The following is a 20,177-nucleotide window of genomic DNA, read 5'->3' on the forward strand; positions in this document are numbered from 1 at the left end:
ATGTACATAGGGAAAGATAAAGTTTGTAATAATAGAGTCCATATTCAGTTGGGATCTTTGTAAAATTTTTACTTTAAAAATTTATTATATAAATATACACTTAGAATTTCAAAAATCTAGAGTGTAGCCCTTCTTTCAGATGAATAGGTGCCATTCATTGGGCTCTTACAGTTACCCAGGCACTGTGCTGGGCACTTTGTAGACATAATCACATTAAACCCTAAATAACCAATAAGGCAGGCAGTAGTGTGCCTATTTTTCAGATGAGAAATCATCTGAAATTTGGTAATTACGTGACTGATCAGGGTCACAAAACAGCAAACGTTGGGTTGGGATGTTCACCAACTTTTCCGTGCTGATTTCAGGGTTTGTGGAATATGCCACGCTACCTGTGGGATTTGGTGGTCTAACACTGTGGCCAGTTTTATCAACAGGTAATATGGAGTTCCCAGTATGCTTCACTAACTCCTGTTTGCAATTTGATAGCCATGCAACTTGTTGGTATTATCTCTAGACTTCTGTGGTCATGAACCTGTAGATTTTAACTTTCATGGGATACGATGGTTTGTCTTTAACTCACTGATACTACAAAATGTATTGGGTATCAATCATTTCACAAAACCAAAAGGAATTATAAATCTCCACAAAACAGAAGTAGATGAAGATGTCCCTCCAAAACGTGATCTAGTCTTAACTGTAAATCATTCAAATTGTCTATTGCCATACTGTAAAAATAGTTTAAAATTTGTCAGAGAATAAGATTTTATTTCTGTTCTCATTTTTCTTTTTTCTTTTTTAAAGATCTTATTTATTTATTTGAAAGAGAGAGAGAGCACAAGTGGAGGGGCAGAGGGAAAGAGAGAAGCAGACTCCCTGATGAGCAGGGGGCCTCAATCCCAGGACTCCAGGATCATTACCTGAGCCAAAGGCAGATATTTAACTGACTGAGCCAACCAGGGACTCTCTTTCTTCATTTTTCATTGATGATCTAATATTTCAGGTTTTTGAAATGTAAACAACACAGTGTTATTATTTTATGGGACTCTGATCATAAAGTTAGGGCTCAAAGGTTATGTGTTTGCTGTGACAGGGTGTGGGACCAGGCAATGTATCTTCCTGTGAGCTTACTGAACACAAAAAGATTCCATTTGCTTTGTGGTTATTGTCTTGGGTCAGGGTGCCCTGGAGCAGAGCCTGAGGCAGGGATTTGGTGCACAGTATTTATCATGGAAGTATTCTCTAGGAAGAAATATAAAGAAGAAAGGGAAGTGGACTAGGGAAGGACAGGGAGCAAGGATGTGACTCTCTTCCACAGTGGAGAGCTCTGGAACATAAACATCACCCCAGGTTTGTCTTCCACTTAGGCAAAGGAGCCAGCCTTTTATACTTTCCCCGACAACTAGTCATTAGTGTAGGATGACCACCCCCCGCAGATGGGGGTGTATCTCCCCAGCAAGAGGCCGCCCCTGAACCCAGATCAATTAGCAGCCGAACTCCCTGGGTGAGGGGTGGGAAAATGTGAGTGCACTGAACCAAGGAAGAGGATAATCGTGATAGTACCAAGGACATCTATCAAAATTCTTTTTTTCCCTAAGATCAAGTTTTTCTAAAAAATACTATTATAAAAGATTAATCTATAAAGCAAGAATTAAACACACAGGCAAGTACACTTAGATAGCTTCTTACTAGGCTTTTGCTGTTATAATTCTTGTTTTTATCTTATTCCTGTTCATAAATCTTAATGAAAATATACTTTTGTTGCTTATTTCAACATGAAACCCAAATTCATGTATAAGACCCAGGTCTTCAAGTATCTGGAGACCTCATTCGATTTTAATAACTGCTGCTTTGAACTTCCTTAGCCAGAGGAACTAGATTGGCCTGGTCTGGCTCCTTCTACCTGGTGGTGCTCAGGACCCTTGCCACTCAACCCAGACTCTTGTTTTCTTGGCACAGAAAGAAAGCAAGGGTTGGGGACAGCACCTCTTCCTTAGTCCCATGCTCTCGTTTATTACAAATATAGTAAAAGAAAGAGCTTAATCCCATCAGGCTTCCCTAGCCAGCAGTGAGAGTCCCCCAGCTGTCTTCATCAATCCAAAGAATCTTCCCCAACACCCAACCATCTCTTCATCTTTACCTCTAATATTCTATTCATTGGAGAAATTCATCCATTCTTCCTGGCCTCTTGCCACTCACCAAACTAGTAAGACTCTGATAAGAGCCAAAATTTACCTATGACGGTCCCCATAGCAACAGTTTCTTTCCTGACATTAGTGCTTTCAGTTAACTACTGCTACAGAAATCTCAGTTTGTACCAGAACATTACTTTTTAAAACACATTTAAGCAGAATTTGACAAGGGTTTTATATAGAGCGATAAAGCAGTTTCACCTCAGTGATTCATAAATATCTAGATGTGGTTTATGATTGTAGTCCTTCACTTACCCCATAATCATCATCATCAACCTAACGATATGATGAATGACACAGAGGTCGGTATGAAGATTCATATATTTAAGATGTAAAAATGTTTAGAGAAAATGATACCATGTGAAGAATCTTCATGGATAAAGATTTGAAGAGTGAAGTGGAGTATCAAGACCTGAATGATACGTTTGTAATGGGTTCTCTATTTCCCACTTGTGCTACCACATGAAAATGCTACTGCCATATTTTTATCTGCTGATAAAAGTGACAGAGCACTTTTCGTCAAGTAGTGAGCCATCATCTGTTTTGCTATGGGCCCATCTGCAAATTCCATTGGGACACCATCACTATCTACCACATCACATCGTAGCTTAAAAATGTACCAATCAGCGATAGCTTGTGGCTGAACTACTGGCAGTGACAGAGAGTGACCAGGCTGGCCAGCACAGGGATACTTCTGTGTTCTCAGACACTCATTTTGTGGGGCACTTCACTCATGTGCACCACCTATAGTTACTGCTGCCAAGTCTGCCCCTGGAAGAAGCCATGAAATGAAGAGTGGCCAAGAGGTTGATTTCATGGTTAGTAGGCAAGGATATGAGCTAATGTGTATCCACTATATAAAGGATGGCCCTCTAAATCTTGGAATCCTTTTCATACACATGTGGGGATCAACAATAAAATTCATACAGATGGACAGTGAATGTAGTTTAGGGGAAAGCGAGAGGCATTTTATAAGGTCAAGAGCCTGCCAGCCAAGGACACTGGATTCCTGTTGGAGCGCTAATCAGTTTCTCTCCAAAACCAATATTCTCACTTACCTGATGGTTGCATCTAACCAAATAGAAGGGTAATTCTCCTGTTGGGGTCCTGAAAGCTCAACCACATGCTCTGTCTGGCACCCAGGGAAGGAAGAGCCTCCCTCTGGTTGGGAATCCTTTTGGGGGGCACTGGGTAATGGCAGGGAGAGGTCCTTCCCTCTGGTGCTTGAGAAATGAGGACATGAACAAAATCAAGGATCCTGAGCTGGGAGATCTCCATAGCAACACATTCCTGCTCTAACCTTTCTTGGTCCAAAACTTCCAAACCACAGAGCTGTGAGGTGGGAGGATGTGCTTATTACAAAAAGATACTCTTGCCTCTTCTCTTTTTTCAAATCCTACCACCTACCCCACCAAGCCCAGATGTATAAGCATGCCCCAGGTGTCCACATGCACACATATACCCATAGATCTTAAAGGATAAACTCCTTCCATGCTTCTAACTCTCAGTGATGAGGAAAGAGCATTAACAGAGCCATTATTTGTAAACACAGTAGCTATTCCAAAAGCAAAACAGGGAAGTAATTTCTTCCCAAAATGATGGCTCTGGATATATTGGAGGAGGATAGTCCATCTCTGTGTTTGCCCTATCCCTAGTTGCATGGGCAGTAAACCCTGGAAACCTACCAAGACAAGCCAAACAACACTTGCTAAGCTGCTGGAAGGTGCTGGTAGCAGGGTGGTCTTGAACCATATTGTGAAGATATAAAACCAGCAGTGTCCATGGAGTGGAAGAGTCAGTCAAGCAAAGGAACAAACCTGGGCAAAAATGGGGAGAAGAGTGCAGCTGGCAATTCCACAAGTCACCAGCAGATAGAGGAATGTCTAGATTGCTCAGTTTCAGACTTAGCATGAATCAGAATCATCTGGAAGACTTGTTCCCTGAATCCTAGCATCACTTGCAGACTTGCTAGAGTCCCAAATCTTGACACCAGCAAGTAACCTCCAGACCTCATCTGGTGGAGTCTCCTAGACTGAGAGTTGACTTTTACATAAGTAGACTGCTCTATGAGCACATCTTATTCCCTAAGCACTCTGGAATATATAGTGAGTGTTGATGCTTCTACTCTGCTAAGGAGGAAACTGACCCACAGTAGGTCATTGGCTCACCTAAGGTCACCCAACACATTAGCAGGAGTTTCAGAATTGAACCCAAAACTCCTGAGTCATGACCCAGTGACAAACCTCATTTCACCATGTGGCTCTTTGTGGCTATAAAAAGATCCATCTCTGGTGAGAGCCTCCTCCAATGTTTGTTGAGATAAGCCGAGTGCAGGGCACTGTGCACGTGCCTTAACTGGGCAGTGAGCCACCAGCTGCCTGGCAGGAAGTGTGACTGTCCAGAAGAGAAAAAAGGAGGGAATGCCTCAAGGAGGAGGTGTAAAAGGAAGTCTTGTCCTTGGATAGCTGAAGGTCAGATCAAGACATGACACAGCTATTCTATGGAGAAAATCTCTTCTTTGATTGCACAACTGTTTATAACATTTGCCAGTTTTCTTGATGTAAGTATGAGGTCACTGGACACAGAATTGAGAAGACAATGTGCACAATCAGCTCCAGCCCACCACTGCCCCAACCTCACCTCCCACTCCCCATCTTTAGGCAAGGAACATCAATTTGTACTAATGGTGAATTTTCCATCCAGAGCTAATCATGTGTGATGCCCATCCCAAAAAAGTAAGGATTCTAATGCCATGGTAGATGAAGTGAGTATTATCTTTGTTAAGTTATCCCTGGAAATAAACACAGCCTTACCATTACAACATCTGCTCCACAGTTTAAAGATCAAGGGCATGACACTGCCTGGGTTTTAATCATTGCTTTGTTACTTACTAGGTCTGTAAACTTAGGCATTTACTTAAATTCTCTCTGCTTTAATTTCCCTCATCTCATAGGAATAATAATAATATAAATCTCATAGGTGGTTATGAGTCTTAAGCTATTTAGAAGATATAAAGCATTTAAAATAGTGGCTGGTACAAGTAAGCCCCCAATAAATGTCACATATCATTACTATATGTTGATGGATGAAAACTACTTCTGTAAACACATGGGGAAGGTGAGGGAAGTTGCACTTAGATCATTCTCGCATATAGTGAGGATCAGGAAAACACATAGAGAATGATAGATCCTCATTTCTGAAAAAGAGTGTTGAAGACTTTGAGTCCAAGCTCCCACCCAATGAGGAAATCCCTTCTGCTACACCAATTTCTTTTTTTAATTCAATTAGCCAACATATAGTATATCATTAGTTTTTGATATAATGCTCAATGATTTGTTAGTTGCTACACCAATTTCTGCTGGAACATCTCCAGTGATAGGATATCCTTCTCAAGGCTACTTCTTCTACTGTTAGCCTATGTGTTAGCCTCCCCAGTTCTGAATCAAAAACAACCTCCATGTGCCCTCCTTAATACCCTGTGATGAGCAGTAGGTGTTATATGTAACTAATGAATCATGGAACACTACATCAAAAACTAATCATAGAAAACATGAACATGAGAGAAACATGATAAAAAAATTAATTAATTAAAGAAAGTAACCTCCAGGAATGCACAGTTCATTGCTGCTAGTTGGTCCTGCTGGAACCACATGGAAAAGTTTGATCTCTCTTCTCCCTAAGGAGAAATAAATTCAAATTCCTGGATTACCAACAGCAGTAACACTCCATTAACTAGCTCGAAATGCAAGCTACACTAGTTCACAGAATTGAGTGACTGATAGCTAGCTCTCTGAGGATCTCAATACTCAAAACCACTGGACAGCTCCTCAGGCCCCCTGGGTCAGGTACAATCAGATTCCTATTCTGGGTGACTCAATCTCTTCACCTTTGGGAATTGCCCAGAGAAGGCTAAAGTGGCCAGGTCAGCTTAAATATCACCCTTTAGTTCAGAGAACAGAGGGCCAAGGAAACAGTCAACAAAACCAAAAGACAACTGATAAAATGGGAGAAGATATTTGCAGATGACATATCAGATAAAGGGCTCATATCTAAAATCTATAAAGAACTTATCAAACTCAACATCTAAAGAACAAATAATGCAATCAAGGACAAAAGACATGAACAGATATTTCTGCAAAGAAGACATCCATATGGCCAACAGACACATGAAAAAGTGCTCAATAGCACTCAGCATCAGGGAAATACAAATCAAAACCACAGTGAGATATCACCTTAGACCAGTCAGAATGGCTAAAATTAACCAGTCAGGAAACGATAGGTTTTGGCGAGGATGCAGAGAAAGGGGAACCCTCCTACATTGTTGGTGTGAATGCAAGCTGGTAGAGCCACTCTGGAAAACTGTATGGAGGTTCATCAAAAAGTTGAAAATAGAGCTACCTTATGACCCAGCAATCGCACTACTGGGTATTTACCCTAAAGATACAAATATAGTGATCCGAAGGGGCACGTGCACCCGAATATTTATAGCAGCAAGGTCCACAATAGCCAAACTATGGAAAGAATCGAAAGAACCTAGATGTCCATCAACAGCTGAATGGATAAAGAAGATGTGATACACACACACACACACACACACACACACGTATACACACATACATACATATACATTCAATGGAATACTATGCAGCCATCAAAAAACCTGAAATATTGCCATTTGCAATGGTGTGGTTGGAACTAGAGGGTATTATGCTAAGTGAAATAAGTCAATCAGAGAAAGACAACTATATGATCTCTCTGATATGAGGAATTCAAGAGGCAGGGCAGGGGATTATTGGGGGAAGGGAGGGAAAAACGAAGTAAGATGGGACTGGGGAGGGAGACAAACCGTAAGAGACTCTTAATCTCAGGAAACAAACTGAGGGTTGCTGAAGGGGAAGGGGGTGAGAAGGATAGGGCGGCTGGGTCATGGACATTGGGGAGGGTATGTGCTATGGTGAATGCTGTGAATTGTGTAAGACTGATGATTCACAGACCTGTACCCCTGAAACAAATAATATATTATATGTTAATTTAAAATAAAAGAGTCTAATAGGGACTGTACTCAGTGAAAATGAAGTAGATATCAAAAAACAAAAACAAAAACTTTAACCATAATAGTAAAGTGGTGGGAGGGTGATGTGTTTTAAAATGACCCTTCAGGGCACCTGGGTGGCTCAGTGGGTTAAGCTGCTGCCTTCGGCTCAGGTCATGATCTCAGGGTCCTGGGATCGAGCCCCGCATTGGGCTCTCTGCTCGGCAGAGAGCCTGCTTCCCTCTCTCTCTCTCTCTCTCTCTGCCTGCCTCTCTGTCTACTTGTGATCTCTCTCTGTCAAATAAATAAATAATAATAAAAAAAGAAATAAATAAAATGACCCTTCAAATATTTGAGGATACAACCCTGACCAGTGTAAGGTATTTCTTCCACAGGCTGAATACTTTAAATATCCTCTGTAGAGAATAGTAGAGAGCTTTCTGGCTCAGGCACTAAACTGGGTTTGATTCCTTGGATCCCTCACTTATGATCAGTGTGACTTGAGACTAGTCATTAGCTTCTAAGGTCAGTGTCCTCAACTGTAAAGTGGGGATTAAAATAGCACAGACCTCAAAGAATTGTTGGGAAAATGAAATGAGTGCACTTCGGTAGAGTTTGTGCCCAGGAAGCACTCACAAATCATTAGTTGGTGACAACAACTCTACTTTGGCACAATTGTGCTTTTGCTAACATAGTAGAGAGAATTTCTTTTTAAAAAGCAACATCATGTGGAACTAGAGGGTATTATGCTAAGTGAAATAAGTCAATCAGAGAAAGACAATTATCACGTGATCTCTCTGATATGAGGAATTTGAGAGGCAGGGGTGGGGCTCATGGGGGGAAGAGGGAAAAAAATGAAACAAGATGGGACGGGGCAGAAGACAAACCATGAGACTCTTAATCTTGGGAAACAAACTGAGGGTTGCTGGAGGAGGGGAGAGAGATGGGGTGGCTGGGTGGTGGAGGTTGGGGAAGGTGTGTTCTATGGTGAGTACTGTGAATAAAAATTTTTTAAAAAAAGCAACAATGTAAGTTTACTACTAAACATTATTTAATTAGATTATGTAGATATAGGGATACTATGGAGTGATTTGAAAAGAATACAAATGCCTAGACAGAGTCTGGCAATTTATTATGTTTTAATTGGTACTGAATTTTTAAAAATATAACCCTCCTTTTTTTTTTCCAAATTAAAGAGTAAATAGTTTCTACTCATTCTGAAATTTTCAGAATTATTATATACGCTTTCCCTTCCTGATCCTCCATACCCCCACTACCCCCAGCCATAAAAAGCCCCAAAGTTATTTCTTCTGGGTTATTGGGTCAATATATATTTAAATCATTACAAAATATGAAGAAAAGCTTAAAATCAAACAGATGGCCATCTCAGCTATAGAAGGATTCAATAGAAGGATCCTGTGGCAAAATATACCAAGTACCAGTATGCTGTAGTCTTAAGTGAACAAGACAGACCCTGAGATTCTGTCCTCACGGAGCTTACATTCTGTTCATACTTATGCAGTACCTCTGCCCTTTACTTAACTACATGATCTTACAAATACATGTACATGTATATTTTACCCTGTTGCTCTTCAGTTCTTCCAGATGCTTTACCTCCTTCATTTCTATTTCCGATGCCTGTAGTATACAAGGTGTTCAGTAGCATTTTGGGTTAACAAATAAATGCACGAGTGATAGAAGGAATGGATGAACCCATGGATTTATTATATGTCTTGCCTCCAACAGACAATGTCAGATTTTCTAAAACAAAATTTTCCTCTGTGGATGAACCATTAAAGGTGGTGCTGAAGTGTTGAGAAATCCACTCCTGACTGTCTTTCCTTCTGAAAGGAGGCAGACAACGGAGGAACATTGGGCTCCAGGATGACAGCTTGCGTGAATAGTCAACTATGGGGTCTTTCTCTAGTGAGAATAGGCTGCCAAGGGATACCATTGATAGCAACACGACCTGTGGACACAATTGGGCTCAACGTCTCCTTCCAGGAAACCAGGAGTCAGTCACTCCTCCTCAAACACTTGAGCTTGAGAAATGCAACATTTATCTGGCTTTTCTTCCTCACCCTCTTTGGGGAAATGAATCTTGACAATGGTTTTGATGAGCCCCATCACTGCTCTTTCAGAGATTTTCCTTCAATGAACTATTCTCTAGGCTAAAGAGCAAATCCAAAGTATGGCAATAACTAGGAGAATAATTGAGAGAATTGAGGAACTGTTCACTCATATACCTCAGGCCAAAAAAAAAGTCCCTTCCGCATGACAGGTCTAGAAGAAGTGAAGCAAGAGGAATTTGAATGTTGCCTGCAGTGTCTGTTCAGTCCAGCTCTGCGAACATTTGTTACACGCCCACTGAGTCCCCAGCACAGATTTGGGGCCATGGGCTCACAGAATTGGGAGTTTATAGCTGCAGGGTCTAAATCACCCAAGTGTGCTTCTGTTCACTTGGATGTAGAAACCCTGCCCCCACCCTGAATTCTCCTTCAGCCACCTGCTCATCCCACCTCTACTGGATGCTAAGCTGTCACTTAGATGGAGCGTCATCAAATAGTGTCTGCCACCAACTTAATTTAACACCCTCCCAACTTCCCTGCAGATTTTATTTTGGCTGTGTTCGGGGAATACACTGCAGATGGCTCATGGTGAGTGATTCTGTTTTACACCAGCTGCTGTGGAGGCTGAACCAGGCCCCATTTCCACGCACTCTGACCAGGCTCCTGTCCTCTTTACACCACCTGAGGTGATGTCCTAGTGAGAGCCTGCCTGTCGGGGCCAACTGGGTGTTTGTCCCCAGGCCTGCCTGGCTCAATGGGGGCACCAGCCCTGACAGTAGCTGCAGGTGCCCAGCCAATTACAGGGACAAGCTGAGGGCTCCCCCAGGTGCTGTCGTGTCTCAAACTCACTGGCAGCTCTTCTCTTTGTTCTGCTGGATTCAGTCCTTGGTCATCCCTGGTCATCCTCCACCTTTTCCCTTGCTGACCTCATTCTGACCTCATTCATGTTCACGACTTCAATTACCACAACCTGATAATCCTCTACAGCTCTCCATGCAACCTCTCATCTGCTCCCAGTCAGGGGGTCCTCCACCAGAGATGGCCACCTGCACCAACAATTGAAGTACCTCATAGTCATGGCAGTCCCATAAGCTCGCCTCTCTTCCTAAACACCCAGAGCTCAAGTGCTTGAGATGGCATGAGTGTCCCCCCAATTCCTGCTTCCCTGAGGCTCCCTAATAGCCAAGAGGTTGCCTGATCCTACTGGAGCCCCTTAACCTTTTTTGTCCCTCCTTCATTTTAGTCTCTTCTGTCTTTAAGCCCTTTTCCATGGAGAAGACTGTGATCACTTTCCAAAGTACTGCCAGGAAAGATTTTTTAGACACAGATTTAATCATGAGATTGCACCCCCCCTTAGAACCTTACAATGACCCATGACCTGGAATGATGGTGAGAGCGACAATCAGCCCTCAGTCAGCATTCGGAGGGCACTTTGAAGTACTGTGTGGGCAGTAACTCATCCAAACCTCACAACAACCTGTGAAGAGAGGACTGTTATCATGTCCATTTTAAAGATAAATAAACTGAGGCATAGAGCAGTCTCTTAGTCCCTACTTTTTAGTAGGGGAGCCAGAATTCAAACTGCTATCCATGTTCTTAATCCCGGAGCTACACAGCCTCTCAAGCTTTTGTTATTTCCTTAGCAGAAGGGCCCTTTCTACTCTCAAACAAAACCTCACATGGACTCCTATAGCCCAGTAGACAACCAACATCAGGGAAACTTTGATGATTCAATGGGGAGGGGACATAGGCTCCTTAGCGAGGCCCATTCAGTCTCTCGCTCCCCCTTCATGGTCCTGGAGCTCCTCCTGGGGACCCCAGAGCTCTGTGGGGGCCTATTTGTAAACACTGGCCCAGGGACTGAAGTTTGGCTTAGCTGATAATATGGTTCAAAAGTAGATTGCAGGCCTGGGGTCCCAGAGATGTGGTCTGCAAAACGTCAAAGAGCTGTGAAGGGGAGCAAATGTCCTCAAAACCAGGGTGTAAGACTAAAAGCTCTTCGTGGGTGAGAACCACTCATCCCCATCAGCCAGGAGCTCCATGAGGATCAGCAAAGGACCTCATAAGCTGGGGGAAAGTCATTATTCACCTCTCATCCAATCACAGCTTGCTATCCCCAGGGGTCAAGCCAGTGGACCCCCAACAAGACTAGGAGGGTGTCCTGTGAAGGCAGCCGGACATGCCCACTGAGTGTCCCATGACAGGGTACCTCTAGATGCCCAGCATCAAGCTTGTCCAACTTACCAGGAACCCCACAAGCCCAAGAGAAGGAGGAATGGCAGGGTGGGAACTAGAGATCCCCATACCTGTTGCCAGAATGAGGGGCACTGAATCAACCCAGTGAAGAACTCTGATCAGGAAGCACAAACCTAACTCTACCAAATTTGCTTCCCCCCCCCATAGGAGATTCTTTATCCCAAACCTGCTTCAGTATGGATGACCACCCACTGGCCACCATTCCCTTCGAGTAACCCCCCGCAAGGCTTCTATTTCTGGGTGGCCCAACACTTCTTTTCTTTCAGCGGACAGCCCCAGTGCCCACCACTGAGGCAGGATCCAGACCATCTGCCCTTGTCTTCCCCCATCCCCAATCCACAGTGCAACATGTGAAAGCCACTTAAACTGAAGTGCCCAAGCTGGTCCAAGAGCAGTGGCCCCCTGTGGTACCACCTCTCTGAGGGGGAAGTGCCTTTGGCCTTTTAAGAGGAGCCACTGCTGAGATATACTTTTTGCCCTTACCCCTGCCAAAATGAAGCTCCCAGTGGGAAGGCATCCACCATGTCCCATGTCGCCATGTCTCCTGTGCATCAGACATTCTCTCTGATTGCCAGCAAAGCCTAAATAATGAGGTCCATTGTCTGAGTGTGAGCCATTCTTACTAGAGACAAGAAACCATTTCAGTGAAAATTAGATGGAATAATTAACGCAGCCTTTCATAAACATCTAGAGAACATTTGCATTTTGTATACCCCCCCCCTTTTTTTTGGCTTCTAAGAAAATTCATAGCACACTTTTCACCAAGGACTGTTACAACTGTAAAATGTTATTGCTTTAGTGTAAACACCCAATATTCCATCTAGATCCCAGCAGGGAAAAATCATTTTTAAAGTCTACTCAATCTAATTAAATGCCTTCCTGGTCATCTGTCTGCTGTGTCTATTATCCTAAAATTAGCCATTTATAAGAATGCGTATCCAGGTACCCAAAGTACTGGGTGTCAAGCTCCTGGCTCCTGAGCCAAAGGTCTTAAAGAGGTATAGGCTGTCATAGGAAATGCTTGAGGAAAATCCACAAGATTTACATTGGTGGGAAGACCAAGGCGGGGAGAAGTGAGTGGGAACACAAGGGGTGCGTGTCTCATCTTGGAGGATGGGCATGTGTGGTAGGGAAGAAGGGGGCTCCAAGAGACCTGGGAAGGAAATCTGGGCACTGATGCCCTCCTTCCCCCACCCTTCTCTGAAAGTCAGTGTGAGCAGATTGTTCTGTTTTTATACCAAGTTTTTCATTACGCAGATGCCTGAGTACCCAACTGGCTGGAATTCCAACAGGAGGATCATCTGTTTATCTTGGAGCTGTGCTGTCTGCCACCCTCATCACTACAGCGCCTGAGGTAAGGGAACAACCCTGGAAGCGTGTTCACCTGACAACTGGGAGTCTCCTGGGATGGATGGTGATTGGCCTAGTGTTTCTAGAATGTCTCGCTGAGAAGGCAGGCTGAGAAATGAAAACATATATGTGAACGGTTTGAGAAGGCATATCCCACCCATATCTGCTGCTTGCGACTTTTAAGTGCACACAAAAGGGTCCAGTGAAGGGGGTGCAGAGACAAAAGATAATGGCAGCCAGGTGTACACTAGAGAAGTTATCCCCATATTTTGATTTGCACAGACTTCAATGTTTCAGAAATTTTCACGGGTGCTGTTCCGTTTGATGCTAGTGGTGCTAATACCATTACACAGATGTGGAAACTGAGGCTCAGAGACGTGCACACACTGAGACCACTGAGCCTTAAATACAGGGTTTTTGGGGGGTTTTTTGTTGTTTTTTTGCTTGGTTTTGTTTTTTTGACTCCGAACCCAGATTTTAACAAACCTGGACAGTCTTCAGACAGCAAAGAGAAAGCTGTCAGTGACTGAATACCTACCTTGTGTCTGCCACCTCATTTTTCCCATGAAATCCTCTCCCAGTCCGGTGTATAAGCTTGCCTAGTTCATTGAAGAGGAAGCCAGCTTTGCATTAAACAATCTGACCTGCTAGAAAGGGTTAGGAGTTGGGGTTAAAAACCCAGTCTGCTCACCTCCCAATCCAGTTTTCTCTCCTCTGCTAATCTAGTTCTCTTATGCTAGATATGATAAAACAAAGCCCTGAGGGGTTAAGTGACTTGTGGGATCACACAGCCAGCTAGAGGAAGAGCTGGGCCTGGAATCTGACCCCCTACGCCATAAGGACCTGGAGCCATGCTGTTACCTGATTGTTGCTGCCCTCAGATCAAACAAGATCATAATGAGGTACCCGGCTAGTTCTTTTAAAGCAGCTCTAACATTTAGCAGCGCTAAGTGATGAAAGAAGCCTGGGACTTCAAAATGCCCAAAAGAATGGTATCAAAGCCTGCAGCCAGGGGTAGATCCGGGTCAGTTCTATATATAGATGTAATTGTTCACCAGCATTTTCAACTAGTTTGTCTGAGCAGCCTTATAAATTCTTTCAAGTCCTGTTTCTCCACGGGCGCCATGCACTGTGCTGGGAATAGCTGTGGTTGCTGGATCGTTAACCCCATTGAGCATCTCATTGTCTGAAGGTCGCCGAGCTGTGACTATTCAAACAAGCAAAGGTACAATAACCTAATGGAAGCTACCTGATTTGTCAGCATACAGTCCAAGTGGTGACCAGAGAGAGTTGCCCTGGACCACTAAGGCACAGAGCCCAGGAAAGCAGCGGAAAAGGAAAGAGAGGCACAAGCTATTCTCAGATTCTCACTTGCAGTCCTTATAGCAGTGACAAAAGGAGACACAGACGGGGGAGGGAGTTGCGACAGATGGTCTCTATCCAGGGAGTAGCAGAAGAGAATGCTGACGTCAAGAAAAAACGGGGGCTATGACCCTACTGATGACTCTATTTCCTGTTCCAGGCTACTTGGCAGGGATTTTGGTGGGAGGAACACTTATTCATTGTCAAGATTTACTGGACTCCTCTCCTCACAATTATGTGAGCATCTGCAAAGATGGGAGGCTCTTACAAGAAGAAAAGGTTATTTTGCAAGGACACTGGTTGGGGTTCAGATGCTTTGTGAGTGGAGATCTGGCAGCATCGTTTTGCTGTTGAATATTTTTATAAGAGCTAATTAGTACCCTGGAAGTGGAGGAGGGATGGGAAGAAAGTGGATCTCTGACCCTCCTGAGGGCCAAGGATTGAAGAAGGTCTGAGCACTGGGCCATATTGTAGTGAGGACCACAGAGCCCAAGGGAGCTCAGTTGTCATTGGGAAACCACTCAGCACCACTGTGAATGGTTGTGTAGGTTGTGCACTGAACAAGCCTAGGGGACAAAGGGGATTTAATCTCTTTTTGGATTTGTGCAATGCATAACATACAAATTGTAGATGATGACCCTGGGAGTCTTATAAAGTTCCAAAGCACAAAGATCAGAAGAAGATTGATTTTAGTCATAGTATATTGCTTATACTGGAATCCCCCCTAACCCAGCCACCTTGATGTATCTGGAGGAAGATGGTTTCAGGGTTATTTGAGCAAACAGAATTGTAAAAACACACACTTACAGTTTAAGACACAGGCAATTTTTGTATGGAATACACGGTTATCCAGAGCCAGGGTAAATTAACAAAGATTTGCCTTGAGGCCAGTGGGAGCAGATAGCTAAGTAGAAACCACTGCTTTATGGGACAGCAGGAGCTTGGCCATCCAGCCCCGATACAGCTGAGAGCAACAGTGTGGTCAGCAGGTTTCATAGGTCATCACGGTGGTATTGGCAGCAGCCACCAGTTCTGTCAGCTCCAACAGCTGCAAGGTGGGGGCAGACCTGAGTCCCTGGCTCTTCCCTGGCAGTGGCAGTGCCCGTTCAATGGGAGTGACATCTCCAAGGACAGTCAGGGAGCCAGTGGTTGTGGTGGGTTGCATTACAGGAGCCCAACAGAGTTCCCACTTGGCCACCCATGAGTGACAATCAGAATTATTTCAGGAATCCATGGACGTAATTCTGGGAGCTTTGCACACATTTGAGGGGGGAGGATTTGTGGGAGACAGATAGGAGTTCTGGAGAGATGAGGTACAGGGATCTATGCAACAAGACTTCACTGATACCCAAAGGCTGCCATAGCCCAAGGCACACTGGCTACACAGATACAGAAACTAAGTTGCATCATCCTGTAAGCCTAGGACTCCTGAGGGTGAGCACAGAGGAAAGGTGTTAGACCAAGGTACAAAGACTAAAGCAGCATGTACTTCCCAAAGGTCAGAGTAAAGCCAATGAGAGGACAAGCAGCTGGGCCAGGAAGCCAGCAGGATTGAAGGTACCAGATGTCAGGTGAAGTGGGAGGTAATACTCTTAGTCTTATTACCCAGAGTATCTTGACACAGAGTTGGGTTTGCTGCTAAGAAGAGGACCTTAGGGTTTCCTGAAGCTACTTCCTCAATGACTGTAGCCAGAATCAGGAAGAGAATAAAACCTACCCAGCCTTGCTGACATGATGGTTATTGCACCAAGCATGTTGGTGGTTTCCAGTGTTCTCCAGAAAGTCCAAGGAGAGGTATCTAAATTAATCAGAATGATGGACAGCCTTCTATGAGAGGAAACAAAAATGTGGCCTCTTCTGTTCGGAACGATAGGGCCGAGAGGGAAGATCGTGAAATTTTATCAGATTCATCCAAAGAAAAGAGAGGGCAGTACTGCCTCAGTGCTGCAAGAAGAAAACCTATGGAATAACTCTAAGAGGCTGTACTCCAAAAGTTAGGAAGGGCTGGGGTTCCAGTTCCCCAAGTTAGTGTCCCTGTCATTAAGGACAGGCATGCTTTCTCAAGAACTTCCATGGTGACCCTGCTGTCAACACACATTCTTTGAATGGAGTGTTGAAAGGGACATGCATCTCACACACTTTAGTGTTTTGTTTTGCTTTAATGTGATTTGGGGAGTAAAGGGTGTTTGGAAGGATGCTGGGGACAGAATAAGGTGGGATGTTTGCTGTGGATTCCATACTAATCAAACTCTTAAAGTCCCATGTGAGATTTAAAAAATAGTAAACAGTACTCAGAAAGCATCGACATTTTGAGGTCTTAGGAGCCCCTGGGGATGGTGCATTTGAACCGAGGAAGGATGACAAGGAAGACCAAACTGTCGCTTGTCATATTTAGGGGCCATAAACATTTCTGGTGCCATTTGCAATGGAGAAAAAGTCTTATGCAGTTAAAAAAATATTAGACTACCAGAATTATCCATATACTGGCTGGACATTTTAATTGGTGATTGACCAGGCTCCACGTTGTTACATCTTTTCTTTTGTTGTCTCAGATAATTGGCTCCCAACCCGCAAGACAAAAATCATTGGCAGGGCTTCAAATCCCTTTGCACAGCACACCTCATCTGTGGATTTGGTAAATATTTCTCACATATTATATACACTGTTATTTTTCATGTTGGTATTAATGGGATTGATAAAATACAAATCTAATAGCTTTACTAAAAGTTATTGACCCTTTTTGCCATGTATATCCTCAATCAATGGGTGCTAAGCAAATACAAGTGCTATTATGAATATACACCTTTCAAGCTATCATTTTAAACCAATATTTATTATTGCTTTTCTTTAAGTATAAAAATAACAAATTCTTATCTGCCATTTATTGAGGAGTTATTAGGTGTCTGGCCATATGTGAAACGCCACACAAGAAGTATCTCATTTAATCTTCATGACAACTTCACAAGGTAGGAATTATTGTAACCCCCACTTTATAGATAAAGGAACTTGAGGCTTGAAGAGTTTCAGTAACTTACTGATGGTCCCACAGGTAATGAGAGGCAGAGCTGCACCTTGAGACCAGACCAACCTATACTTTAATTACCACACTCCACTACTTCATGTGCTCTCTTAAAAAATTTAGAAGACTGGAAAGTATAAGGAAACACTACTCCCATATCCCTTCTACTCAGACATGGGGTGACAACATTTAAAATTTTGTCCATCCAGTCATTTTTTTCCATGTCTCCCCACTCCCCACTCCCCACGGAAGTAGTTTTATACAGCATATTTCGTTTCGTGCTTTCATAAGGGATCTTTCTCTATCAAATTTTTTTCTGTACCATCACACATATGGGACACCTGGCTGATTCATTCCATTAAGCCTCCAACTCTGGATTTCTGCTCTGGTCACAATCTCAGTGTTGTGAGCTGGAGCCTCATATGGGCCTGAGCTGAGGACAGAGCCTACTTAAGATTCTCTCTCTCTCTCTCCTGCTGTCTCTGTTTGCCCCACCTCCCTCAAAAAAAGCATGCATTGCCCATTGTATGGTTGAATTACGTTTTGTTTGACCACTTCCCTATTATTGAAAATTAATATGGTTTCTTAACAATATGTGGTAGAGAGCAAAACCTGTCCACACAGTATTTGCCTATTGTCAAGACTCGGAATCTGTTTCTCCAATCCTCAAATCTGTTTTGGCCATGCGACTTGATTTGGCCAATGGAAGATTAGGAGGTACACACAGGCTGACTTGAGGTGTGTTTGCACACTGGGGATAACTCTCTTGTTGTTCTCAGAACCCTATAGTTGTCTCCTTTCCAGATAGTCCCCACCTCTACCCCTGGCCCCAGGCAACCACTGATCTACTTTTTCTATCATTATAGGTTATAATTGTCTAGGCTCTTTGCTATAGAAAAGACCTTCCCCACACCAAAGATGACATAAATATTCACCTGTGTTTTCTTCTATTCATTTTTACATTTAACCTCTGGTTCATCTGAGACTTATGATGAAGCATCTGTCATTATTTCCCAAGAATTTATCAATATTCAATATAAATCTTTTCCCACCAATTTAAAATGCCAATTTTATCTCTCTCTCTCTCTCTTACACACACACACACACACACACACACATTCTTGAATCAGTGTCTATTATCCTTTTTGATCTCAAATTATTACAGACTTTTGATAACAGCAATGGTCTTCTAGTTCTTTTGGATAACTGATAGTAGAAGTACTCCCTCTTCCTAATCACGCTTGTTATGCTTTTCAATTTTTTCTGGTCGGTTCTTATCCATTCTTCTTCCCAATGAAGTTGATTTTTTTGAATTTTATTTTATTTTGTTTTTTAATTTTTTACTTGGGAAGTAAGGATTCATTAAGGACATCATGGTCCAGGGCTTTCCCCCACCTCATATTTCTTAAAATTATCTTTTATCCCCTCAAAAAAAAAATCCCTATCACTTAAAACTAGATCTTCAAATCACATGCCTAATATTTTTAGCTAACTAGTCTTCAGTGCTTATCCTAGAAAACAACCTTCAGTGGATCTTTGAATAATGGAACAGGACTGTTCGGCCATTGATATGAGGGGTGTAGGTAGGTGGTCACACCGCAAGTTGTGAAGTGTGGACAGTATGAGGTCTACTGTCCTGCACTATCAGAAGTTGTTGTATTTTCAGCACTACTGGGTTGCACGTTCTCTGACAGGTTGTGTGCATGCTCAAGAAACAAATCTTTCAGTACACTTAATTCCCTAGTCAGCAATCTAAATTTTGCTTCCAGCCGTTTATTCCCTTCTTTGAGCTGATTTCCTCTCTGCGGCATATACTCTGCCTTCTGCTTGCTTTTCAACAAGTTTTGTTGTTGTTGTTTTTTTTTTCCACAGCCATGTTGTTCCTCCTCCTATGTTGAAGATGCTCATCACTGTTACGATTCATGGGCGAACTCTTTTTGCTTTGCTTGCTTGGAGGCACAGCTTCGTCCTCACCCCCAGGGCCAGCAGGCACCAGATGGTATAAGCTGTAAGCCGCTGGCATGAGCCTGAGTATGAATAACACGTCTTCAAATATTGTTCCACTGTGCTCTCTTGCTCATTTGGACGCTCTCCCTCGCTGACACAGGACAGGTAGAAATGAGAACAAGGTGACCCAATGGTTTCCATGCTAAGCTGCCCAGAAATCTTCACATGTACGTGCATCTCCAGCCCACCCAACTCCAGGCAGCCTCCACGAGGAGTGCCCCATGAGTTAATGAGGAAGAGTTGTGGTTCCCCAGGAAAATTTAGAATCAGTTTATCAGGTTCTAAAAAAGTGCCTGGGAATCATGAGTTTAATTATTAGTTACATTTTTAGTGTGATTTACATTTTTGTTTCTGCAAGTCTTGTTTGCCCAGATAGGTTGTATGCTTCCTAAGGACAATTGTCGTCTTGGAATCTAGGTAATTTTATTCACATAAAGTTCAAAACCAGCAAATTTACTTTTACAGAGGTAGAATTAAGATCATGGTTACATTTTGGAGGTGGGTAGTGATGGGAAGGGCATGTGGAGGACTTCTTTGGGTATTATAATGTGAATTCGGATCCTAATTTAGATTACATGGGAATGTTCATTTTGTGAAAATTCATTGAGCTCTGAGTTTCAGATTTGTGTACTCTTCTGTAGTAATTATAGCTCAGTCAAAAATTAATCTAAAATTGGGCTGCAGAGCAACATGAATGTGTGTGTGTGCAGGTATATATATGTGCCTGTTGAATATATATATATATGTATATATATATATATATGCCTCCAGAAATGTGAAAGAACAAATTCCTTTCATTTTAAGCCAAGTAAATAGATACATAAATAAATAGGTAAATATGTAGCCAAACTCCATTCCTCCACACAAAGTAATGATGAGAATCCCACCAGTAT

General features: G+C 42.9%; 1 pseudogene; it reads right to left on the reverse strand.

The window, feature by feature from the left end:
- Positions 1-18,905: 18,905 nt before the first annotated feature.
- Positions 18,906-19,461, reverse strand: LOC116869858 (annotated as a pseudogene).
- Between the last annotated feature and the right edge of the window lie 716 nt (positions 19,462-20,177).

Source organism: Lontra canadensis, unplaced genomic scaffold, assembly GCF_010015895.1.
Source record: "Lontra canadensis isolate GAN:19392208 unplaced genomic scaffold, GSC_riverotter_1.0 scaffold21, whole genome shotgun sequence".
Lineage (NCBI taxonomy): Eukaryota > Metazoa > Chordata > Mammalia > Carnivora > Mustelidae > Lontra > Lontra canadensis.